Source organism: Bos indicus, chromosome 7 (assembly GCF_029378745.1).
Source record: "Bos indicus isolate NIAB-ARS_2022 breed Sahiwal x Tharparkar chromosome 7, NIAB-ARS_B.indTharparkar_mat_pri_1.0, whole genome shotgun sequence".
Classification (NCBI taxonomy): domain Eukaryota; kingdom Metazoa; phylum Chordata; class Mammalia; order Artiodactyla; family Bovidae; genus Bos; species Bos indicus.
In genome coordinates, this window is record NC_091766.1 from 91,997,439 (window position 1) to 92,019,748 (window position 22,310).

Here is a 22,310-nt window from a genome sequence, read left to right on the forward strand (position 1 = left end):
GAGCAAAGGAAGTCATAATCACAGCTATGAAATCATACCCATGGACTATCAAACATGGTTAATTTTTCTTTCCTTAATAAAATCTTCCCCATCATTTAAGTTTTAGCTTTCTTAACTTTTTTTAAGATGGCATACCTTTTCTAAAACAGTACCCAATTTTATATTTATAAAAACAGAATTCTTTGCCTACATTCATTGTTATTATTACGACTACTTTTATCCAAGGGGTAAAAAAAGAAACCAATATTTCAAAAACAGAAGGTCGTGTAGAGAAATTTGAATCGGTCAAATGAGAGGTGAAATTCATACACTGGCAGGAGTCCTGACAAAGCAAAAAGTATCCAGTCAAACAAAGACTTTCCCAAATTTGCTAATCATTATTTTTTAGACCAAGTTTCCACCCACCTACCCCCCACCATTGTATCAAGTTGAAATGTCTGAAAGAAGATAGACCCCAAAGCGCAGTTTAAAATGCTTTAATATTTTTTTAATGTGATACTGTCCTTTTTAAGGGTTCTTTCATATGTGATCAGTCAGAGATACTGACTTTTGTGAGTTAACACAAAAGTGAAATAGCACTTTTAAGTGCTGTCTCTCTTTGGAGATTTAATGTGCTTTGTAATATCTCTGAGATCAGTCAGGGAGAGACGAGAAAAAAGAAATTTGATTTTGAGTCTGGACCAAAGCTCGGTGACTTGAGAGGCACCTAAACATAATGAAAAGGAAGAAGTTTCAAAGAGAAAGTTGGCAGCTATGACCAGAATCCGCAGGGCTAGCAGCACTGACATCAACCAGAGGCAGATTTAGAGGGGTACCCTATGATCTCGCTTGATACCATTGACACTTCAAGACCCAGTTTCATTGGGGAACAGTCCAGTAAAAGAACACCTCCAAAGGACACAGCATGGTTGCGGTATTGAGAAAGACATGAAAATGCCAGCACCAAGGGCCTAAAGCTGTCCTTTTCTCCTCCAAAGATCACATATATCTGGGGAAAGCAAAAGTCAACATCTGAAACCTGCTTTTTCAAGCTTGACTTGAATGATATAAAGTTGGCCGTATAATAGCTAGATGCTTACCTTTCTGACCTAGGTTTGGTCTAAAGTAAGAACAAGTTATTAGCTGATTCCTAGTAGTCTTCACTTACCTCCTGGTGAATAACTTTCTACTCTAGTTTTTTTTTTAATTATTTAATTAAAGTAACTGTCAGCTAAATTTGTGTCAAATACTGAAAATCAGCACAGAACGCTCTGATCACTTTGCTGTTTCCAGTGTTTTCAAAGATCTCTGTATTTCTGCTAACAGTTCTGAAGGTTGAAAATTGATGCCCAAGTAGCTATGTATGAGATGCAAATTCTAAGTTGGGCATAAATAGTATCTGAACAAATAATGACAACATTAATCTGTGAATGAAAGAAATCATACAGATATTTTAACATAGAATGTGTATGTTGACAAAAGGGGTGGGTGCTTGAGTTCCATGGAACTTTAGGACACTTATACAGCATAAGAAAACAAAAATCTAGAACAATTATATTAATTATACATTGGATTTTAAAATTACGGATCAAATGGATGCATCATGATGATATCCATTCTAAATTGGCATCTGTCCCCAGTTATGTATAAGGCTAAATTAGAATTGAATTATGGTTTATAGAAGGCTTTACAAATTTGCTTATGTAAGAACTTTGTTCAAAATGAAAGAATTATTTGTCAAAATAACTAAAGGAAAAATATCACTTTCAGTCTAGGTGCTCAGACAATTAAAGGAAAGAAATGATAATTACCGTTTCGAATATCTTTATGCTCAACTTCAATAGAAGATACCGAATTCTCTGTCTGCCTCCTGTATGATCACTGCCTTCAGTATATAATTTTGGATATATCTTCATGACAGCAACATATCTGATTCATTTGATATAAAAATCAGGTAAATTTAGTGAAAAAAATGAGTATAATGTCTTCTTTCATAGAACAGTAATTGAACTTTAATGTTTTAGGAGACTATCTTAGCATTTTCTGGACACTTTGAAAGCTCTTTAAACGAACAACAGTTTCAAAAGACTGAAAACTCCCATACAGTAAAATCATCACTACACCTTTAGTATTAGCCAAGGCATCTATTTTGTGAAACCAACTCTAAAGGAATTCTTAAGGAATCAACATTTTTTGAGGTAACAGAAGTTCTATTTCTATTAATTATTAAATGAAGTGAGATGTAAATATGTGACTTTAGTCACAGTCATGAACTAAATTTACAGAATTCCAGTCCTTATTGTCAAAGTTCAAACAAGATTGTCTGATGGCATTATAAATATTGGCAAAGAAAACATAATCATTCAAAAAAGTACCAGAAATTTATCTATTGGAAAGATATTTACTAATATAGAGTATGTGGTTATTTACAAATGAGTGTTATATGTCAATGATACAGTTCGCATAAGTTAAAATGTGAAAGTACTCTTTTGTACATTATAAGTACTTAAAATAAATGTTACCACCTAGCACTCCAAACCCTTCTGTCTCTTTAGGTATTTCTCTCATCAAATCTAAACAAATATCTTATCCTCACATGGAATACCTACACTAAATATAATCCTTGGCTCTGTTTTTTGTTTTAAAGTTATCTTGCTGGTCTTTACAGAGCTCCCACATCCAGGGGCCACACAGCCTATAATTTTGATCATACATCAATATTAGTAAACCAAAATTCTATCAAAAATAAAACACTGTTAGTTTGAGACATCTTTTCTATCTCTCACTCTAGTTTTTACACAGCTAGTCTATGATTTTCCTATGAATAGGTCTATGTTTCTTTGTTAAAAAAAATTTATTAAGTCATTCACATGTGTTGATAAATATAAACCCCCATGAAGAAATATGAGAAAAATCCTATGGCAAACATTGGGAGTAATACATATTACTGTCTTTTCTGCTCATATATGATTATGTATCTTCATAAATGTATCTATAGGAATGTCAATGTCAATTATTCCACTCCACAAATATTTATTTAAATTCTACCATATACCAGGTTCTGAGGATTCAGAAATGATCAAATCTGATGAAGTTATTCTTCCCATGGAGTATACAATTGAGTGGGGGGAGACAGAATATGTTAAGTAGTAATAAATTTTTTATATAAAATGAAGGCAAGACACAAGAATAACAAGGGACTGGAATGGATCCATTTATTGTATGATTCAGCTGGTGTTAATAAAACTATCTTTCTCATTATCATGACACCCCGCCAGTGAATAAGTTTTGTTTTGCCTAAAGTATAGAGTTGAAGGAAATAACCAGGGAACTTTATCCAGGAAATCTAATTGTCATTCTATCAGTTTTATAAGACTTCAAATGACCTAAAATATTCCTAATGATAAAACATTAAAAGTCTAATTCAACTAACATTTAGTGGGTAGGATTATGCTACATGATTTAACTTGCATATACATACCCTCTTATTTAAGATTTTCCTAGTCATTTGATGCTTATTATCGTATAAGTCATTGTACTCAATACTCTACAAAACATGTCACCTGACAAGTTAACAGTCTAGCCCTTAAATATCTTCAATTGCTAGTTTGTAGAATGCTTCATTATAAGGCAATACAATTATTAGACTAGTATTTACCTGTATCTTCTCTTTAGTTTGGTGGTATCTCAGGTTTTGGAAGGAAAAATGGCTCTACTGGTTTTTAAAAGGTCCAGTTAGGAATCAATTTCTGCGTTCCAATTTTTTAAATATTGATAGTTTTACTTCAAAATTTCTGTCTATCAAATGATTCCTGGTTTCAAATTAAACATGACTCTTGAAATACCGTCCTTCTTGCTTTCACAAAATAATGTTTTTTTTACTAATATATGCAGTATGATAAAAATTCTAGAAATTTAAATATTTTCAGTTCTTTTCAATATTATCCATCAATAAAGAAAAATTCACTGTCACAAATTTCTCTCAAATTCATATTACTTAAGTAGTCTGAAAGTGAAAGTGTTAGTCACTCAGTCATGTCTGGCTTTTTGCAACCCCTTGGATTATTTATGGCTTGCCAGGTTCCTCTGTCCATGGGATTTTCCAGGCAAGAATACTGCACTGGGTTTCCATTCCCTTCCCCAGGGGATCATTCCAACCCAGGGACTGAACCTGGGTCTCCCTCATTGCAGGCAGATTTTTTACCATCTGAGCTACCAGGGGGAAATACTTAAGTAGTCTATATAGTTACAAAAGTATGATTCTCATCACTTGTGATTACTGTTTTTAAAATATACCAGTATATATTTTCATGAGGTTAGTTAGTAGCCCCTAACTTTTCATGAGGACTACTGGAAAAAGAAACAAAAATGGCAAGAACAGCTACTCCATAAATAAATTTGAGGGCCAGCTATTCTGGGTAAATATTGAAGTGAAATTTTTCTTCAAATCTTTATTATCACAAAGTTATATTAAATAATTGCATATGGGAGCTCTACATCCTATAAGCAATGGTTGCTATGAAACTTGTTTATAATTTTAAGACCAACTATATTCAGTACAGAATTCCGTGATTGCATGGAAAACTTTCCATATGTACCACCTACTCCTTTCTATGGTCTTTAGGGCCATTAGAACACATTTTTTTGAGGAGTTTAATTTGAGTCTAAATCTTCAGCTCCTTCAGAGGACACTTGAGAAGGTATGGAAGAAGCTCTATTTCAATTTGTTACTTGCAATATCTTTTTGTGGCATAGAGGAGAGAAATGGATGCAATTTCTCAAATGAGAGTTCTAAAAATATGAGCTATTGGCCCAATTTAATTCTAATTTCATTGATAGCTTAAACACCAGCTTTTATTATGAGAAAACATGTCTATAGTCTTGTTCCAATTGCTGTCTTTCTGTGTTTTTCACTGTCCCAGAGGAGAAAATCATACCCCACAATCTTATCTAAAGAAGGATATGAACCAGGGTTCATATAGCAGGAATGATGCATATTTCAACCACTGTGAAGGCAGGAATTTCTAAACTATTTATTTTTGTTTTCAAAAAATATTTACATTGAATAAAATGAGCCATAGATGGTGACAGATTTTGTATCACCCTTCAGAGATGTATCATCTACTGCTTGAGGCCAAGAAATGAGTAGTTTCCATAATTAGGAAGCAAAATTGAATAATTGGACTGTGGCTCATAAAGATTTTTTTCCTCTAAGAAGGAAAACTATGTAATCTGTAAGTCCCAGTCAAGTGGGCTTACTTGATTTATGCATTTTAAGCACACAATTAACTTGTGCTCATTTAACATAGCCACAAACATTCAAGCATAGATTTTTTAATTCTCTTTCATCAAAATATTCACACAATAGTTTTCTATTCACTCAGAGTTTTCTTTGAATAAAAATACACTCTTTGTTTAATTTTAACATAAATTTGAAGAAAGATTAAGAAAAATAGAAAAGTGTTACCCCTAATAAATGAAACATTTGACAGTCATTACAGCATTGTGAATTATAACATTGTGAAATGATACAACAAATTTGACTCACACTTGCCTCTAAGGCAAAGACTTATTTTAATGATTAACATTTACAAATGTTGTATTTTATTATACCTTTATTCGGTTTATTCTCACATTGTATTGTATAGTAGAATATGTTTCACTAGGCAAAATCATAAAGTATTGAAAGGTGATGATAAACTGAAAAAGTTTTTCATGTGCATTTTTTTAATCATTCATTCATCAATTCAGTGGATATGAATTGAATGCCTACTATGTCCTGGATGCCAGGGCTATAACCATTAAGAAGACAAAGTTATAGCTATAAAGGAACTTGTAGTCTAACTCCATGAAGGAAATGGGCTATTACAGTTACCTAATTTAAGCCTGAAGGGTTTGTTCTAATCCAAGTTTTTTTCTTGAAATTTCATGTAATATTGGGGTCTTCAATAACTCAATAGATTAGCCTTGGTTTCTTCTGTCTACTGAATGACACCCTGAAGATATACCCAAATAGTCAGTGTGTCTGCTACTTTCCAACTTTCTGAATCAAGACTGGTTTTGGAAACTGTTGAGTAGATGAGTATCTTTGCTTCACCACATTCTTCCTAGTTTACTCATCAACTTTTAAGATACTGTTCAGTCATTCAATCTGTCCATGAGCTTTAAAGAACATTCAAAAGAACATGCGGAGCCCTTCAGAAATCAGACCCTAGAAAAATTTATAACGTGGATATCCTGTAACACTAACAATGGTGGGTTATTATTAGTGTTACATTTATAGAGAATTTCAGGGCTTTGATTACTTTGAGGAACATATAATGCATACAGGACCTTTTTACCTAGGAATCAATGAATTATATACATATGTGTGCATATATATGTTTGTACATTTATATATTATAGTACTTGATGTCTGGAAGTTTGTTTTCTTGGAGTCACATATGTGACCATATATGTGTGTGCTTATATGCATAAACATACATATACATGAGAAATGAAGGAATTAAATTTCTGGGGCCTCTAAATTTTAACATTTTTCCAATATTTTTTGGCCAATCCCTACAATAAAGTCCTAGCCATTTATCTACACTATATTACCAAATGTTGGCAGCAAAATGTGTCTGAAAATATTATAAGGTCATTCCCAGAAAACCATCTCAGAGAAGCAATAGCCTTGGGCTTTCTGTTTGATCATGTTTGATCAAAAAATTACAAGGGTAAAAGTAGGACAAGGGAAAAAATGGGTGTTAAGTATAATATTATTTCTAGAACTATCCTAATTGTATGTCACAAGTATAAAAATTTAAAAATTAGAATAGCTTGTTTTTTAAAAAGTTTGTTTTAAAAAATGCATATATTTGCTATTTTAACTATGAAATTTTTATAATCCATTATCACATAGTATATTATTCTAATATTATATGTAACATTATCATTTCCAACATTTTAAGAATTTACTAATACTTTGAAGAAAACATCACCTAGATTTTCTTTGCATCTGCATTACTAAATAATTTGTATTTTTAAGTAGAGTTTTATATAGCAATTATATATACAAAGAAAATGATACTTTTATCAGTTCCTATAGTATTCATCATGGCTGCAATCAATGTTTCCTTAACCATTATTTGTCTATTTAAATTAAAGTTGATTATATATATATTTTCCTACAGTAGAATGATTCAAATATTTTCATAGGATGAACATTTACATTTTAAATAGTTGATGGCGGCTATTATCTAGCCTGTAAATAAGAACAGCAATAATGTGTATCAAAATTGAGAGGTAAGTAAACACTTCATTGATGTCATCAGCCTCTGCATTTTTAAAAGACACTTTTTTCATCTCTGTGGCACCACTTTCATCGTTAGATGCTTAGTACCTTCAAGATCTCATTAGACACCTTCTTGCATCTATGCATATAGTTTTCAGAAAAACCAATGCATAGCTAGTTACATTAACTCTCTGCCAGGTATTTGTGGATTATTACATTATTTATTACTACATCACTGTGCTTTAAGTCAATACACTATATTGCCAAGAATGGTATGTAGAATTTCTCCCTAAAATTCTGCAAGACGAAATCCTCTGTGGACACTTACGGGTATGGAGAGGGGTAGCTTTCTAAAGTAGTTCAGCTAGTGTTTATTTAGCATGTACTATGTGCAAAGTACTGTAAATGGCAAGAAAGCAGGTGCATTCAATCCACACTTTTGGCAACATGGTTCCCATTATATATTCAAACTTACTCAGGTTGCCCAATTCACAGAACTGTAGTTGATTTAAATGTGAATTAAAAGTTTAATACTTTGACCACATGGTAATTTTTTACTCCTTTAGGTCCACCTTCAAGAGTTGTCTGAATGAATAGGTTCACTTGGTTCAAATATATTGTGAAGGCGTTTTAACCATGTTAATGAATCTTTTATTTATGGAATGTCACTAAATGGGAGGTTTGCCTATACCTGTTTTCTCTTTTTGATCCCAACTTAACTTTTAAAGAAAGTTATTAAAGATGGACACCCAGAACCTATAACCATGTATTTGGAGCTCGAGAAGGAAAAATGATAAAGGTGAATAACAAGGACCTTCCTTCACTAATTCCTTTCTTCCCCTGAAGAAAGAATAAGGATAATTTTATAGAGGAATAGGGAGACTATTATAGATGAATAAGATAATTTTATAGAAGAATACTAAGAAGGAGAAGGATAATTTTATAAAATCATTATTCATGTTTCACAAGAAGTTATCTATCTGCTAAATCATAGTCTGACTATCTTTAAAATGACTTCCCCTAAGAGAATTAAAAATTGAGAAAACTAGTTTCCTCTGGACCAAAGGAAACCTGATTCCCCAGAAAGTTGTAACTCTTCTGAACTCTTCTGAATTGGTTTTCCCACTTTAAAATCTTCAAGGGTATACTGAAATAAGTCACAAAAGAGTTATGTCTTTCCCTCATACTTCCTATGTAAAGAAAACGGGCTCTATTTTCTTCTGCTCAAAGTAAAGTAACTGTTTCACACGTTACATATCTCATTGTGGGTTAACACATTGTTATAGTGATAACTCAGCTTAATAGCTGATTAGATGTGTAAACATGCCAATTCTACGATAGTCTTTTCTAAAAACTTGTATGGAACCATGGGGAATTTTCACAAATATCTTAAGTAATTCAATCCTAAAAGTCAATTTTGCAATCAGGATCCAGTCTCCTGTTTCTTAAGGGAGTAATAAGAGAAGAGGAAGGCAAGTGGAGAACCATATTCAAACGGATTTGGGAAAATCAAAGGACAAAGACTGGTGCTTACTGCTTACATGTACTATAATGATCAGAAAAGCTGTATCACCCTAGTGTTACCCTCTCAACCAGCAGGGATGGTGCAGTGGGGAGTGAGTAAATGTGGTTCAGTGGGGTGCGTACTCATATGATCCTAACATGATTTATGCTCCAGTAAGTCAGAGGAACAACTTGAAGTTTCCTGTGGTCCTAGAGAGAGGCAAAAATTGCAATGTCTTGTGTATCAAAGAGGCTATTAAAACAACTCTGTAAGAGAAGCCATGTAGGTTCACGGGGGAGGGATACAGGTAGGCTGTGTTTGGTCCAAAAGCCAAACTCTTTAGGTAGATAGATACCCCTGTGATGCCAGTTTAGGAGATGGCAATGGTCATGATCAAGATGCTTATCCCCACCCCCAAGTTTGGTGACTGCATAAGCCTCAGAAATACAGATTTCTACCAACAGGTATGGGTAAAGAACACTGAATGGTTAGCATTATCTTCCAAATGAAGAACTGAAGTAGATCCTAAGTTCATTCATAGAAAATTGCAATGTTATACATCTTACACAACTGTGATTAAGTATTGAGATACGTTCCTGACAACGCTGCCATTCTTCACTAAATGATGATCACTTCTGCTAACTGTACAGACGAAGATTCAGTTACAAAATAAAAAGGATACGTCCCAAAAGACATATTCCAATATCATACTCACAACATGGCTTAGAAAGGCTGCCATTTACTTACTAGGTCTTGGCTTTCAAAATCCTAAGTATGGAGAATACCAGTTTGATCAGATAATGTAGCTTCAGTGATGGCTTGTTCAAAAAAATTGGATTATGAAAGTATCCATGTGTTACTTTTATGAATTGTAATATCTTAATTTTACATCAATATTATTGATGCCAAAATGATGGAATAAAATATAACTCAGTTCCACAAAATTCTCTTCTGGAGTAAAATTGGGGGCAGATAGCCCAAGTTTTTAAGGTGAAGTTTCTTTTTTGATTTACTTCACAACTACAAATACGATTACCTAAGTAAAAGCTAAACCCAGTCCTCAGTAATTTCAAAGAACACTTTGGATGCTTGGTTTCAATGTCTGCTTTTTAATAAGGAAATATGATATGTTACCAAATTCAAAATGCTAAGAATTGGCTTTTCCCTCTGTGAGAAAGAGTGTGTGTGTGTGTGTGTGTGTGTTTGTATGTGTGTCCTGTAGCCCCACCTCAATTCATGGTAAGGCAATTTCCCACTTATTTAAATGAACCATAGACAGAATTGTTCTTATATGTAAGTGAGAAGAATAGAAGTTTAAATAGTGTGAATTGAAGATCAATAAAATGAGAATTGACAAAGCCAAAATGGAGGAAAAGAAGTATTTCACCTAACAATTGTCTATACTGGAAATTTCTTTAATCAAAAAATTAATCCATTAGTTGTATCATATAAGATAAGGCTTAAATGCAAATACATTTCATGGGACACACTGACAAGTACAATGTAATTGTAAATGAATGATATCAGACTTTTACTGAAAAATTTTAACTTTAATAAAGCAGGTGCTGAAAGAGTCTGAAAGCAATGTATGCCAAAATTTAGTATACTTGGGTAGGCAGGAGGGATGCCACAGAAAAATAAAAAAGACAGTGTTGTCTTAGATTTAGGGTCATAATTAGTTCTATTAATGTTGATAGCCATGTTGGGACTATAGTGATTCTCAAATAGTTCTTCAAATGTGTTTCATTTCTTCAACATATTTATCGAGCTCCTACTATATCTAAGGCATTCAGGATATAGCAGTGAACAAAATTAACAAAACTCCCTGCCCTCAAAGAACTTCCAACCTGGATAAGAAGTATATAAACCAACACACTATATATGTCAGAGCTTAAAGACCTTCAGATATGGATAAAGGAAATAAAACATGGTCTTGGGATTGGTAGATTTATAATCTTAAATTGGGCACTAATGGAAGGTATAGAAAGGTAAAGACCTGAAAAAGATGAGGGAGAGAGACATGCAACCATGCTTGGGAAGAACATAATGAAATATTGGAAAAAACTGGTGCTGAAACAATTTTGCTGAATTTCAATCCAACCATGTCTGTGGGACCACTTCATAATATGTGTTGTTTAATTTATTGCTAAGATTTATAATTCTGTTGATATAATATATATATATAAAATGTATAATACACACACATAATGTATGTGTATATTTATGTACATCCTCATATGCAAGTTTGTACCTAGTGCATAAATTTATGCAAAAATCTTTTCATAATCAACATTTCAATTTATCTTATCTAATAAGAATGGGGCATAATGAATTAAACTAGAAAGAACTCATTTATACTCTGTATATCACTCAAAATTAGAGTTACAAAGCTTATCAGAGTATTTTAAACTGAGAGAGTAATTTAGAGACAAAAATGAGACTACCCATTGTTATAGCCCATTAAGTCTTTTTAAAAAAATAAAAATAAGCTCCCTAATTTAACAGTTAAAGACCTAATAATTTTATAACTAGGAACTATTGTACTTTTTAAAAAAAACTTTATTTTCATCTTCAGATGAAAATTCTGCAATATCTTCCTAGTTTAAAAAATTAGTGTACATATTTTTGTGAAATTCAAGGGACACTGTCAACCCCAGTAAAGTCAGACTGGCACAGATTTGCACCATTTATCTTCATAAGGACAGCCTGACTGTGACACCTCACCTTACATTCTTCAAAGAGGCTACATGTAATATTAAGGGATTTTTACAGAAATCATGCAGTTAAAAAAACAAAAAAACAACCTTTTGTAACAAATCAATGTATTCCAATGCATCCGCTCAGTAGCTGTGGCTTAAATATGATTTGAGAGATTTTGCAAAAAAGAAAAGGAGAGAAGGAAATGAAGGCAAGAGGAATGGGAAGGAAAATGAAAAAAATGATACTGCCTAGCTACAAGCTGCAGAGGGAAATTAATATTCAAAAGGTTAAGGTGTCTGTGAAATGTATGTAATGAGTAACACTCATAGTTTGTTACTATAGGTTCATTGCCTCTAATGTTGAGGACGGCACATGGATAATTTACGATTCCCATTGTCCCCTCTGCAGGGATTAATTCTGAATTATTTATGTACCTATATACGCAGAGAACTGAAACATTTTAGTTAAAGTCAGCCACTCACTCATAGTCTTGAAATTATGCAGCCCTTGTTGCTAAAAATGATGTTAGCCTCTTGTGATTTAAGTCATAACATTTTATTTTCAGTCCCACTGAGAGAGAAGGCATACAGGAGGGGGAGAAAAAGATATAATTTTCCAGAATATATTTCAGAATGCATTTTTTAAAGATGTAAATAGATAATGGTAATTTTGTTGAGTCAAATTATTGTTGTAGAGAGCATGTAAATAAACCTTTATTTTATTCATGATTTGTGATTTTGTATTGGAATACTCTACGTCTTGTTTTCATACTGGAATCTTTAAATACAAAGCCGCTGTGTTTCAGTAAAGGGAATTCCACCTACGTACTAATTAATCAAAGAATGAAATTTCATTTTTGGAAAATTGTTCTAATCCATTCAGATTTCACACCAAACCATTTCGTTTAGTCAACTGAACCCAGAAAAAGTACTGTTTGCACTTACATCCCTGTGATTACTCACTGCTATTAAAGGCTCCTTTGACTACATGAGAGATAATGAAAAAATGCAGGTATTACACACTTCCCTAAAAAAAATAACGGATTATATTCTGAACTGATAATGTGCTTGATAGGTGCTAACCCCCTCAGCATAAGGCTACCTCATGATTTTTAATAAACTGAATTTTAAAACAGTGTGTATATTTAACATGCATTGTTTTGCATCTTTTAGTGTAAATTAAAGGTTTCAATAGCAAAATTTTGATTGAGAAAAGTAAACATGCCTTCTATATCATTCTTTTAAGAAAAAATTCTTAATTCAAAAAGTCTCCCAACAACTGACCCTGGGCCTTTGGAATTCAGATTCCTCAGTCTCTTCTGATCTTAGGTTCATGTTTCCCTAATAATTAGGGTACATCTCAAGTAGACACAATGCCGGATAGGGTATTAAGTATGAAAATAGATAAGGAATTTGAAGTTTGCAAAAGCCAAAGAATTTATACATACATATATGCCACCCATACGACATCAATTTCCCTTTTAGCACCCACCCCATACAATTCAACAATTGCTAATAAATTAGGAGGAGGGGCATATTGATGTACTGCTTGACTCTAACACAAAGAAGTGTAGTTAGCAAAAAGCTGCAGTGGGTAATGAACAGTATTTTAACTCGGCAGTTTAACCTCCTTGTCTGTCAGCTGTGACCTTTTACCAACCCCAATGAGAGTCTGATTTCTCACTTTTGCTACTCACTGCTGGATGAGTGAATGTAGAATTTGACAGCGAGAGGTTTTACATGAAAAGGAAAGGTACTTAAAAAGCATGTTTTGTGATGATAGGCTACATTTATTCACTGTTCATTACACTGGGTGCAGCAGCAGCCTTGGTGGATTGATTGGATGTGAGCGGCTTGTCTGCTGTGGAAGTGAAGAGGCATTTATTGACCTGCATGGGAGCCGGAGTGACCTCTAGATGACCCCCTTTTCACCTGAAATTGACCTTGAAAACAACCTAGGGTTCACTCCTATTTTAAATAGAGGGAAATTCTTCAAACAGCATGTGAATTATTAGAATTGATATATTGAGCATTTCCTTTTTTCTTTCCTCCCTATTTTTTTTTTTTAAACTTTTACAGAGGTAAATGCACGTAGGGGGTAAGGCGAGTGTTGGCTTTTAAATTTCCAGACCCTGCAGCTGCTCTGCTTGGTGTTTGTCCAGATTTATGGAGGGGGCCAACCAGACTTTGGACTGCTTGATGTAAAATTTTACCATTCATCATTATTGACTAGAGTCCACACTCTGTGACAGAACCCAAACCTTACTATGACAATTGCTATTTCAGTTGTTATGGATGATAATGGGCCATAGGGATGATTTAAAGGAGCACAATAGCTATCTGTAATTACACATGAATAATCCATGAATTCTACACCACAACGCTTATAATTAGACCCTAACAACCAAAGCTTGAGACATTTATTCTTGTTCCTTCTTTGGCACCTGTGCCAAAAGTTGCCAATTTACAAAAATTTAAGCACAACAAACTTACCCCTCCCATGTTGAAAGTTTTCATTCTTAGTTAAAAATAAATCACACTCTTGGAAAGTGATATAATAATGCCTTTTTGCAGATGGTATACACAGTAATTGAACTTGCTTCTTATTAGGAAAAGATGCTTATTATTTCATCAATTAGCATTGAGTAAATATATTATTTGGTAGAATAGAAGGTAGAACCAGAAAAGAGAAAATAGAATATTTCTTATTACTGATTTCACTTAAAAAAAAAAGTTTGAAGTCTTTTAGTCTTGTATTTGGCCAAAAAGTTAAGGGAAAAAAAATGAAGACCATAAATTATGTTTAAGTACAATAGAAATGTCTTACACAAGTTTTAATAACTGTTGAAACTAATACACTAACCAAGGGAGTCACATCTTATTCCTCAACAATAAATTATTCTCTAATTTCATGTGGAATGAGGAAATGGAGAAAATGTTAGCCCACTGAGCTTAAGTTTATGTGTAAACCCCAAGGTCCAGAGGGCTGGCACAAACACACCTAATTTAAAAAATCACATATATTAGTGCCCCTTAAGATATTCCCATGTCTAGAATATATCTTGAAGTGAAGTCTACTCTATGGATATGGTAGTTTTAAAGATATTAAGAGTGGCCATTTCTTCCCTTGGTATTTCCAGAGGACTCCAACACTTACAGATCCAAGAATGGGAAATCTACACAAAGCTTTTGTCAGCTTGCTTCTGCTAGCTCTTAGCATTCGCGTAACCAACTGCTAGATTTAGTCCATTTTGAGATTTTGACTTCCTGACAATTTAGGGAAATAGTTTTGGCAGTGTTTGGGGTCTGTCTATCATGTATTCCAGAAAAGTGTCCCTTCTGCCTAGTTTATGACAACATTTCAGTAGTTCAACCTATCTGGGGCATAATAGTGTTGTTTAACTCTGAGGCATTTTTCATACTGTTCAAATATTTACATGCCGGGCTACAGGCTTATTAGCAATCTGGTGAAGTATTTGTAAATCTGGATCAAAATTCTGACAGGATATTTACTGCATCGACTTGACCTATTTTCTATCTAAAGCCCTACTCCATAATTCTTGTTTCATTTTATGTTAATCCTATGCATAAAAGGCAGTAACCACGACATTTGTACACAGTAACACCCTTGCATCCACACAGGAGGATTCCACTAATCTGATGTTCCTCCACCTCCCTCAGTGTGTGAGGTGCTTACACCTGTGACTCCTTCAAAGCTCCATGAGGCGCTGGTTTAGCCAATGCATGTTATCTATTACATTTTATTTTCCTCCGCTCTCATTATACTGATGAACCACTGCAAGGGTCCTCAGCAGGTTAGAGAACCTGCAAATTGCAATTATTCTAATTTAGGATTATATCATGCTTTTTTAATCCTTGGGAAGATTTTTTCCCCTGCAAATCATTCTAATATTGAAATGTGTTTTGAGAATTCCATTAAGTGGGTTTCACTGCAAGACTGAAATATAACACTTAAGTTTTTAAAAGTAACTAATTTCATATTAAATAAAAGATGACAGGTTTTTTTTTTTCTGAGTCATGTAAATAATTTTTTTCGAACACTATTTTTTTTAGTACTATTTTCTTCTAACTGTTCCTGTTTGTCTTTACATCAAATAAACTCAAATCAGGGGTATGTTTTCTTGAACAGCAAATTCTATATGGAATACAACAAAAATAAAGACTTGAAATTGGTATGACATTAGAAACCCATGTACTTATCTAGTCAGCTTCCATCTCATCTTTGTTCCTACCTCTCTATAAAGGATAAGGCAGTTTTGCCCAAAGGAAGAAATAAAAGGGAATCCTCGTTAAAAGGTACATTAATGGAAAAAAAAAAAAGAATGGCTTTACTGGGGACATGTGCAGAAAGGGATGTTTGAGTGGTAAATGATAATTTACTTTTGAGGTATATTAAAAAGGTTTAATCTTACTGATCATGAGTTAAATTGGATGTTTTAATCAGTTAGTGAGTGCCAAAAATAATTATGCCAGAGCGCTTAGTCTGCAGAACGTGTACACAAAGCATATAAATCCTTTGCTTCCCCAGGGGTTTCTCAGAATAACACACAACTAAGAGACAAAAGCGATATCAAACTCATATAAATTAACATTGCAAATGATCTGAAAAATATAATAAATAACATGATCCCATCACTTTGAATATGCAGCACAGGGAAGGGTGTCTGTCCAACACAAATATATGCATTAATCTTCTGTATCCTTACTAAACTTTTTCAGTAAACTTTTCTTCCTTTTACTTTCTACAGTTCAATTCAAGGTCATTCCTTTCATTGAGAGAGCTGGGCAGGGTGACAGAGCATAGAAATCTGTGTTCCCTTTAGCAACGAATGTGAAAAATAGGATTATTTTCCTAATGAGTTTTTATTGAGGAAGTAAAATAAAAGAGTTGGACCCAAGGACCTTGGGAGTTCTTTGAAGTTCTAAAATTGCTATGATTTTAAGATTAATATTAGCTATAATTTTGATACTATCAAATAAGTAAGAGACTATAAAAATATGGATACAATCATATGAACTCTCACATAATGAGTTTTGAACTGAAATATTTCTAAACTACAGTTTTAAAAGCTGGGGTAAGTCATAAGCTTTATTCCATTTATATGAAAAATATAAATAATATGTAATTTTACATGTTAAATTTGCCACATCTCCTTAAATTCTAATTTAGCTTTCTTTTTACAAATATTACATGCTCTAAGTACATTTTGATAGTTTGGTCCATTTATAACATTATAGTTTGAAAATATTGATATCTTTACCATTTTTTCTGTTGATAATTGGACAATATTTTATGTGCAAACAGCATTTCCTAACATAAATAATAAAATCTTCTGGGGCATAGATTATTTCCAGTCACTATTTAAAAGTATTTTTCAAGTTTAAAAAACAAATAAAGTTTACATAGCCAGACAGAAAAAAAAAAGTTCCTAAAATGTGTGTTTTTCTTTAAATAGAAGAATTCACTCTGGAATATTTATTCATGTTTAATGTAAAAGCTTATCATTTTCTGGAGGTTGATGATTACTGAAAGCTAAAAGAGTGGGATGAGGTTAAATGAATCATCAGTTATAAATCTGATGCTTTTCCCATTCTGTAACTTAATTGGTTTACACTGATTTTGTACTGGAGTATTTAGGGACAACATGGGGGCTTTTCTGTAGATCTGAACAGCTGCTTGATTTGTTAATAAAAGAGGTTATCAGTAGCCAATTGCTCACAGTTGAAAAAATGCATGCTCCTGCTTAGTCCATTGGAGAGAGAATTTTTTACATGTGGCTTTTGTGTTTGACATTGCTGCCTTGGTGATTTGGGTATATCCACTTTTCCCTTTTGTAACTCAGTTTACAAAACAGAATTACTACATACAAATTTTTACTCTGTGCAATGGGTTCAAGTATGCACTAGAATTATTCCTCTTTAGAGCATAGGAATAAATGTACCGCCTTTATCATGTATCTGGATCAGTTATCACTACTATTATTGTGAGCCAAATATCCCTTTGGGGACCTTATAAGTTAGGGACCTCCACCAATTAGTTTGTGTATAAATCAACAAACAAAAGTCCAGAATCTTTGCAAACAATATGAAGATATTCATAAACATCAGGTTAAGAGACTTTCAACAGAATTATTTTGAATTGACTTTGTTTAATGCCCAAAGAATGCTACTTTAAAGAGAAAAGAATTTCTAACCAATCATATGGGAAAGAAGTACTTAGGGTACCATCTTATAAAGCAAATAAAATTAAATGTTTTGCTTCAAATAATGAGCCATCCCTCATGGACAACAAAAAATACAGTTGCAAAAGGAATATGCACATTCATTTGTGTGACCTCTTTCAGGACAACGATCATTAAAAAGCTATTTTGTACTTGTTTGAGAGATATGGTACTTTACTGAATATGCAGTTTTCACTTTTCTCTAGATTTTCAGTATAATTTCAATGGTAAGTTAAATAACAGATATATTTGTATATAGTTCTAATAACCATTCTGAAAATGAAATTTTAAAGTGAATTTAATGCTCTTCAGTTTGTTATTTGTTATTCTTTCCTATTCCATTGATTTCCTTAAATATTATCTCATCTAGAAGAGATAACTCCAATGACTGGACAGTCATAGACCTTGTTTTAAATTTAATTACTTTACTTACCCTGGTAGTTAATAATTCTTCCATTCAGTGAATTCACACTAAATAATCAAATGCTGAAATGTCAATGGTGATGTATTGTTGAAGTTCTAAAGAAGAGATGATGAAATTTCATAAATACATTTGAACTTAAAATTTCAAATTAAACTTTTATTTGGTATATTATTATTAATGAATACATTATTATCATCATTCCATTTCCAGAGAATATTATTTTAGTTTACAAAAATAAGAATTCTGTTTGATTTTTTTTAAACAAAACTCCATGGTCAAGCATTATAATTATTTCCTTGCATATAATTCCTGTGCCACTCTCTTGATCTTGGTTAAAACCAGATTTATTCTTCCTCTGCTCCCGCATCTGTAGAGTTGAAACTAGCTAGAGAAAAATTCCCCATCATGCTGACTAGTCTCACTTTACATTGCTGTTCATAGCTTACAAGTGGACCATTAATGATGTCATTAAATATGTCTCCAGTCCACTCACACTTGTATGCTCCTAGACAAGTATTTGACATCTTCTCACTCTTTAGACCTCAACATCCTCTTCCCTGTCCTAACTCAGCTGATCATTTTTTTTTCCTTCACTGAAAAAAAAAAAAATTGAAGCAAAGAACTTCCAAAGAATCCACCATTCACATTCCCCAGTACATAAACTTGAATACTCTTCCTTCCTGCCTGATGTTATTCATGCAATTTCCAAACTCTTTCCACAGTGAAAGTCTGAATTTCATACAATTTCCCATCTTTCATTCCTCTTCAAGGGCATAGCACCAGAAATTCTGCCCCTCACTTTCTCCTATAACATCAACTACTCACTGTGAGCTACTGGTGGCTCAGCCAGTAAAGAATCCACCTACCATGGAGGAGACCGGAGTTTGATCCCTGAGTTAAGACAATCCCCTTTTGGAGGGCAAGGCAACCCACTTCAGTATTCTTGCCTGGAGAATTCCATGGACAGAGGAGCCTTGCAGGCTACAGTCCATTGAGTCACACAGAGTCAGACACCACAGAAGTGACTGAGCACACACAGCACTCATTCTTTGCTAGACCATTCTCATAAGCATATGGGAAATAATATGCTGATTATTGTAATAGTATTTGTCACATCTTAGTACAAACTTGTTTTTCATCTTTTTGCTCTCTTCTGCAAAACTCAACAGACTTTTCTATTCTATATATAATTCCTCTACTCCCATTCTTTATTAATGTTACTTTAATCTGGACCACCACCACTACTGCCAAGTTCCTCTCTTTGGTCACAACTCCATAATTTCAGTAGTACACCCACTGATCAATTCCGAGTCCCTGTTCTACTTAGATTATCAGCAATCCAGAGCTGATTGCTCTCTTCCTTGAGACATTTCCTTCACCTGAGTTACAGGTCACAGTCTTATGATTTTCATCCTTCTTGACTATTGCCTCCTTCTCTATCTCCTTTACTCTATCTCCTCTTCTCCTAAACCTCTTAATTTGAATGATTCCCAGAACTCTTTCTTTGATCTTCTCTTTTCCATCTATGACTTCCCTGGTGGCTCAGACAATAAAAGTGTCTGCCTAAAAAGTGGGAGACCCAGGTTCAATCTCTGGGTCAGGAAGATCCTCTGGAGAAGGAAATGGCAACCCACTGCAGTATTCTTGCCTGGAAAATCCCACGGATGGAGGAGCCTGGCTATGCCTCATTCCTTGGTGCTATCCCATTATTCCATGGCTTTAAATAGCATCTATATGCTTATATTTCCAGCTCAAATCTCTCTCCTGAATTGATGACCTGACACAAATCATGTATATTTCTAATCGACAAATCTAATATATGCCCAAATCTGATCTTCTCTCCCAAATCTGTTCTACCTACAGTCTTTTAGACTCCAGTCAATGACAACTGTATCCTTCAGTTATTTAGGCGAAAACCATGTTTAATCTATCTGCAAATCTCATTGGCTCCACCTTCAACTATCTAGGATCTAGCACCTGTTACTTCTCAACTCTCTGCTACCATCCTCATCAGAGCTCTATCTTCTCTCATCACCATGGCAGGTCTCCCAGCATGATAGTTACCCCTCTTCCTGATAGTTTATTAATACTACAGCAAAACAGAGCAATACAATGTAGTCATGACCATGTTCTATCACTGTTAAAACTCAGTAGTGAAATGACTCTCCATTTCAAGTTAGAGTAAAAGCCAAGATCCTTACAACAAAACCTAAAATTCCCGACATAAACTAGAACCCACTTCCTCTCATTCCCATTTTCCATTCTTCTCCCTCTTACCTGTTCATTCCACTCTATCTCCACTTAATTGCTTGGGGCCATTGCTCTAGCTATTTTCTTTATCCAGACCATTCTTCTTGCAGATATTCATTAAACAAATATTTTTCTTTCAAGTCTTTGCTCAAAGCTTGTAATGTGGCCTAGGAAAAACATTTTAAGATGAAAATTGAACTTCTTCCCCCCCAAACTATTGATCCTCTTCAACCTGCTCTAATATCTCTTTATATCTATGACACTTATCTACTTATTATTTGTTATATGGTTTACAAGCTTATTACATTTATTTTTAATTTTTATATTTCCTCTTATCACTAGACTATAAATTTCAGAAGGAACCAGGCATTTTCTGTTTTATTAACTGTTGTATTACCACTTTTCAAGACCACACCTGACACTTATTCATGAATATTTATTGAAGAACTTTGGTTTAAAAAATAGCAGGAATGGAAAACATATGTATATCTCATGTCTTTTGAAAGTTCTCATTAAATATTTCAAAATACTTTTGGTTTGCAAATCTTAGTTTTAAACCTAAAATTTCAGTTAAATAATCCACTAGTTTCATTTCTTCAAATATTTATTAAACACTGGCCCTGCAATAGCAGAGTCTAATTTCAAGGAATTCGTATTCAGAGAGAAGAGAGACAAATATTTACCATAGCATAATAAGTGCTATGATAGAGTTATGCTCAGGATATTATGCTGCTGCTGCTGCTGCTGCTGCTGCTGCTGCTAAGTCGCTTCAGTCGTGTCTGACTCTGTGCGACCCCATAGACGGCAGCCCACCAGGCTCCGCCACCCCAGGGTTTCTCTAGGCAAGAACACTGGAGTGGGTTGCCATTTCCTTCTCCAATGCATGAAAGGGAAAAGTGAAAGTGAAGTCGCTCAGTCCTGTCCGACTCTTTGCAACCCCATGGACTGCAGCCTACCAGGGTCCTCCGTCCATGGGATTTTCCAGGCAAGAGTACTGGAGTGGTTTGCCACTGCCTTCTCCAGAAGAATTCTCTACCAGCTGGCAAAAAGAGGGTGTTGAATTGGAGCAGAAGTAGGAGGTGACATTTAATCAGTTAATACAGAGCAGTAGTGGTGGTATAGTCACTAAGTCTTACCTGACTCTTGCTACCCAGTGGACCATAGCACCCCAGGTTCCTTTGTCCACAGGATTTTCCAGGCAAGAATACTGGAGTGGGTTGCCATTTTCTTCTCCAGGGGATCTTCCTGACCCAGGGATCGAACCTGGGTCTCCTGCAGTGCAGGCAGATTCTTTCCTGACTGAGCTACCACAGATAGCTGATACACAGTATGTGCATCCTACATGTCAGGTGTAGTGAGAGTCAAGGGGTAGAAATTGTTCCAGCAAGCTGATTCTGAAGTACCTATATGATATCTAAGTCACAATAACTTGTTGACTTTTCCATGCACAGGGTCATGAGCCCAACAGAGTTGTTTGGGCTGGAAATCATCACTATATAACTATTCCTTGAAGTAGTAGGCATTGGTGAGCTTTCTTAAAGAAACAGAGCTATAGACAGAAATTAGAAAATATAAGATCTATCATAATTTCTAAAAACATATGCTTTATTAAGTACATAATTCAAATCAGATAAACATTAAAAAATAATCTTAGAAATGAGGAGGGGAAAAAACACGCAGCATATACCCTCTTCCCCTCTTCCAATTCTGCCAGATAAACTTTTCTAAGTCTTTGAAAATTTTTTCTGAATGTGTATATATCTTATAGAGCTAATTTTAAATATTTTATAGAATACATAGTTGGATGACATTTAAGAATTTTAAGTGTATTTATTAGGATTACATATTTTGTGACAATCTTTTTCTAATATGTTTTATTTCATAAAGTGATACACCACTCCCTATATACTATAAGTATACATTCAGATCTTTGATA

The 22,310-nt window shown here is 34.0% G+C and overlaps 1 long non-coding RNA gene across 1 annotated transcript; it reads right to left on the reverse strand.

The window, feature by feature from the left end:
- Positions 1–1,629: 1,629 nt before the first annotated feature.
- LOC139183938 (uncharacterized) lies at positions 1,630–20,535 on the reverse strand. The gene is made up of 3 exons (XR_011567422.1): positions 20,402–20,535; positions 18,134–18,219; positions 1,630–1,908 (listed from the first exon to the last, which is right to left on the reverse strand). It is a non-coding gene; the product is annotated as an uncharacterized lncRNA (long non-coding RNA).
- Between the last annotated feature and the right edge of the window lie 1,775 nt (positions 20,536–22,310).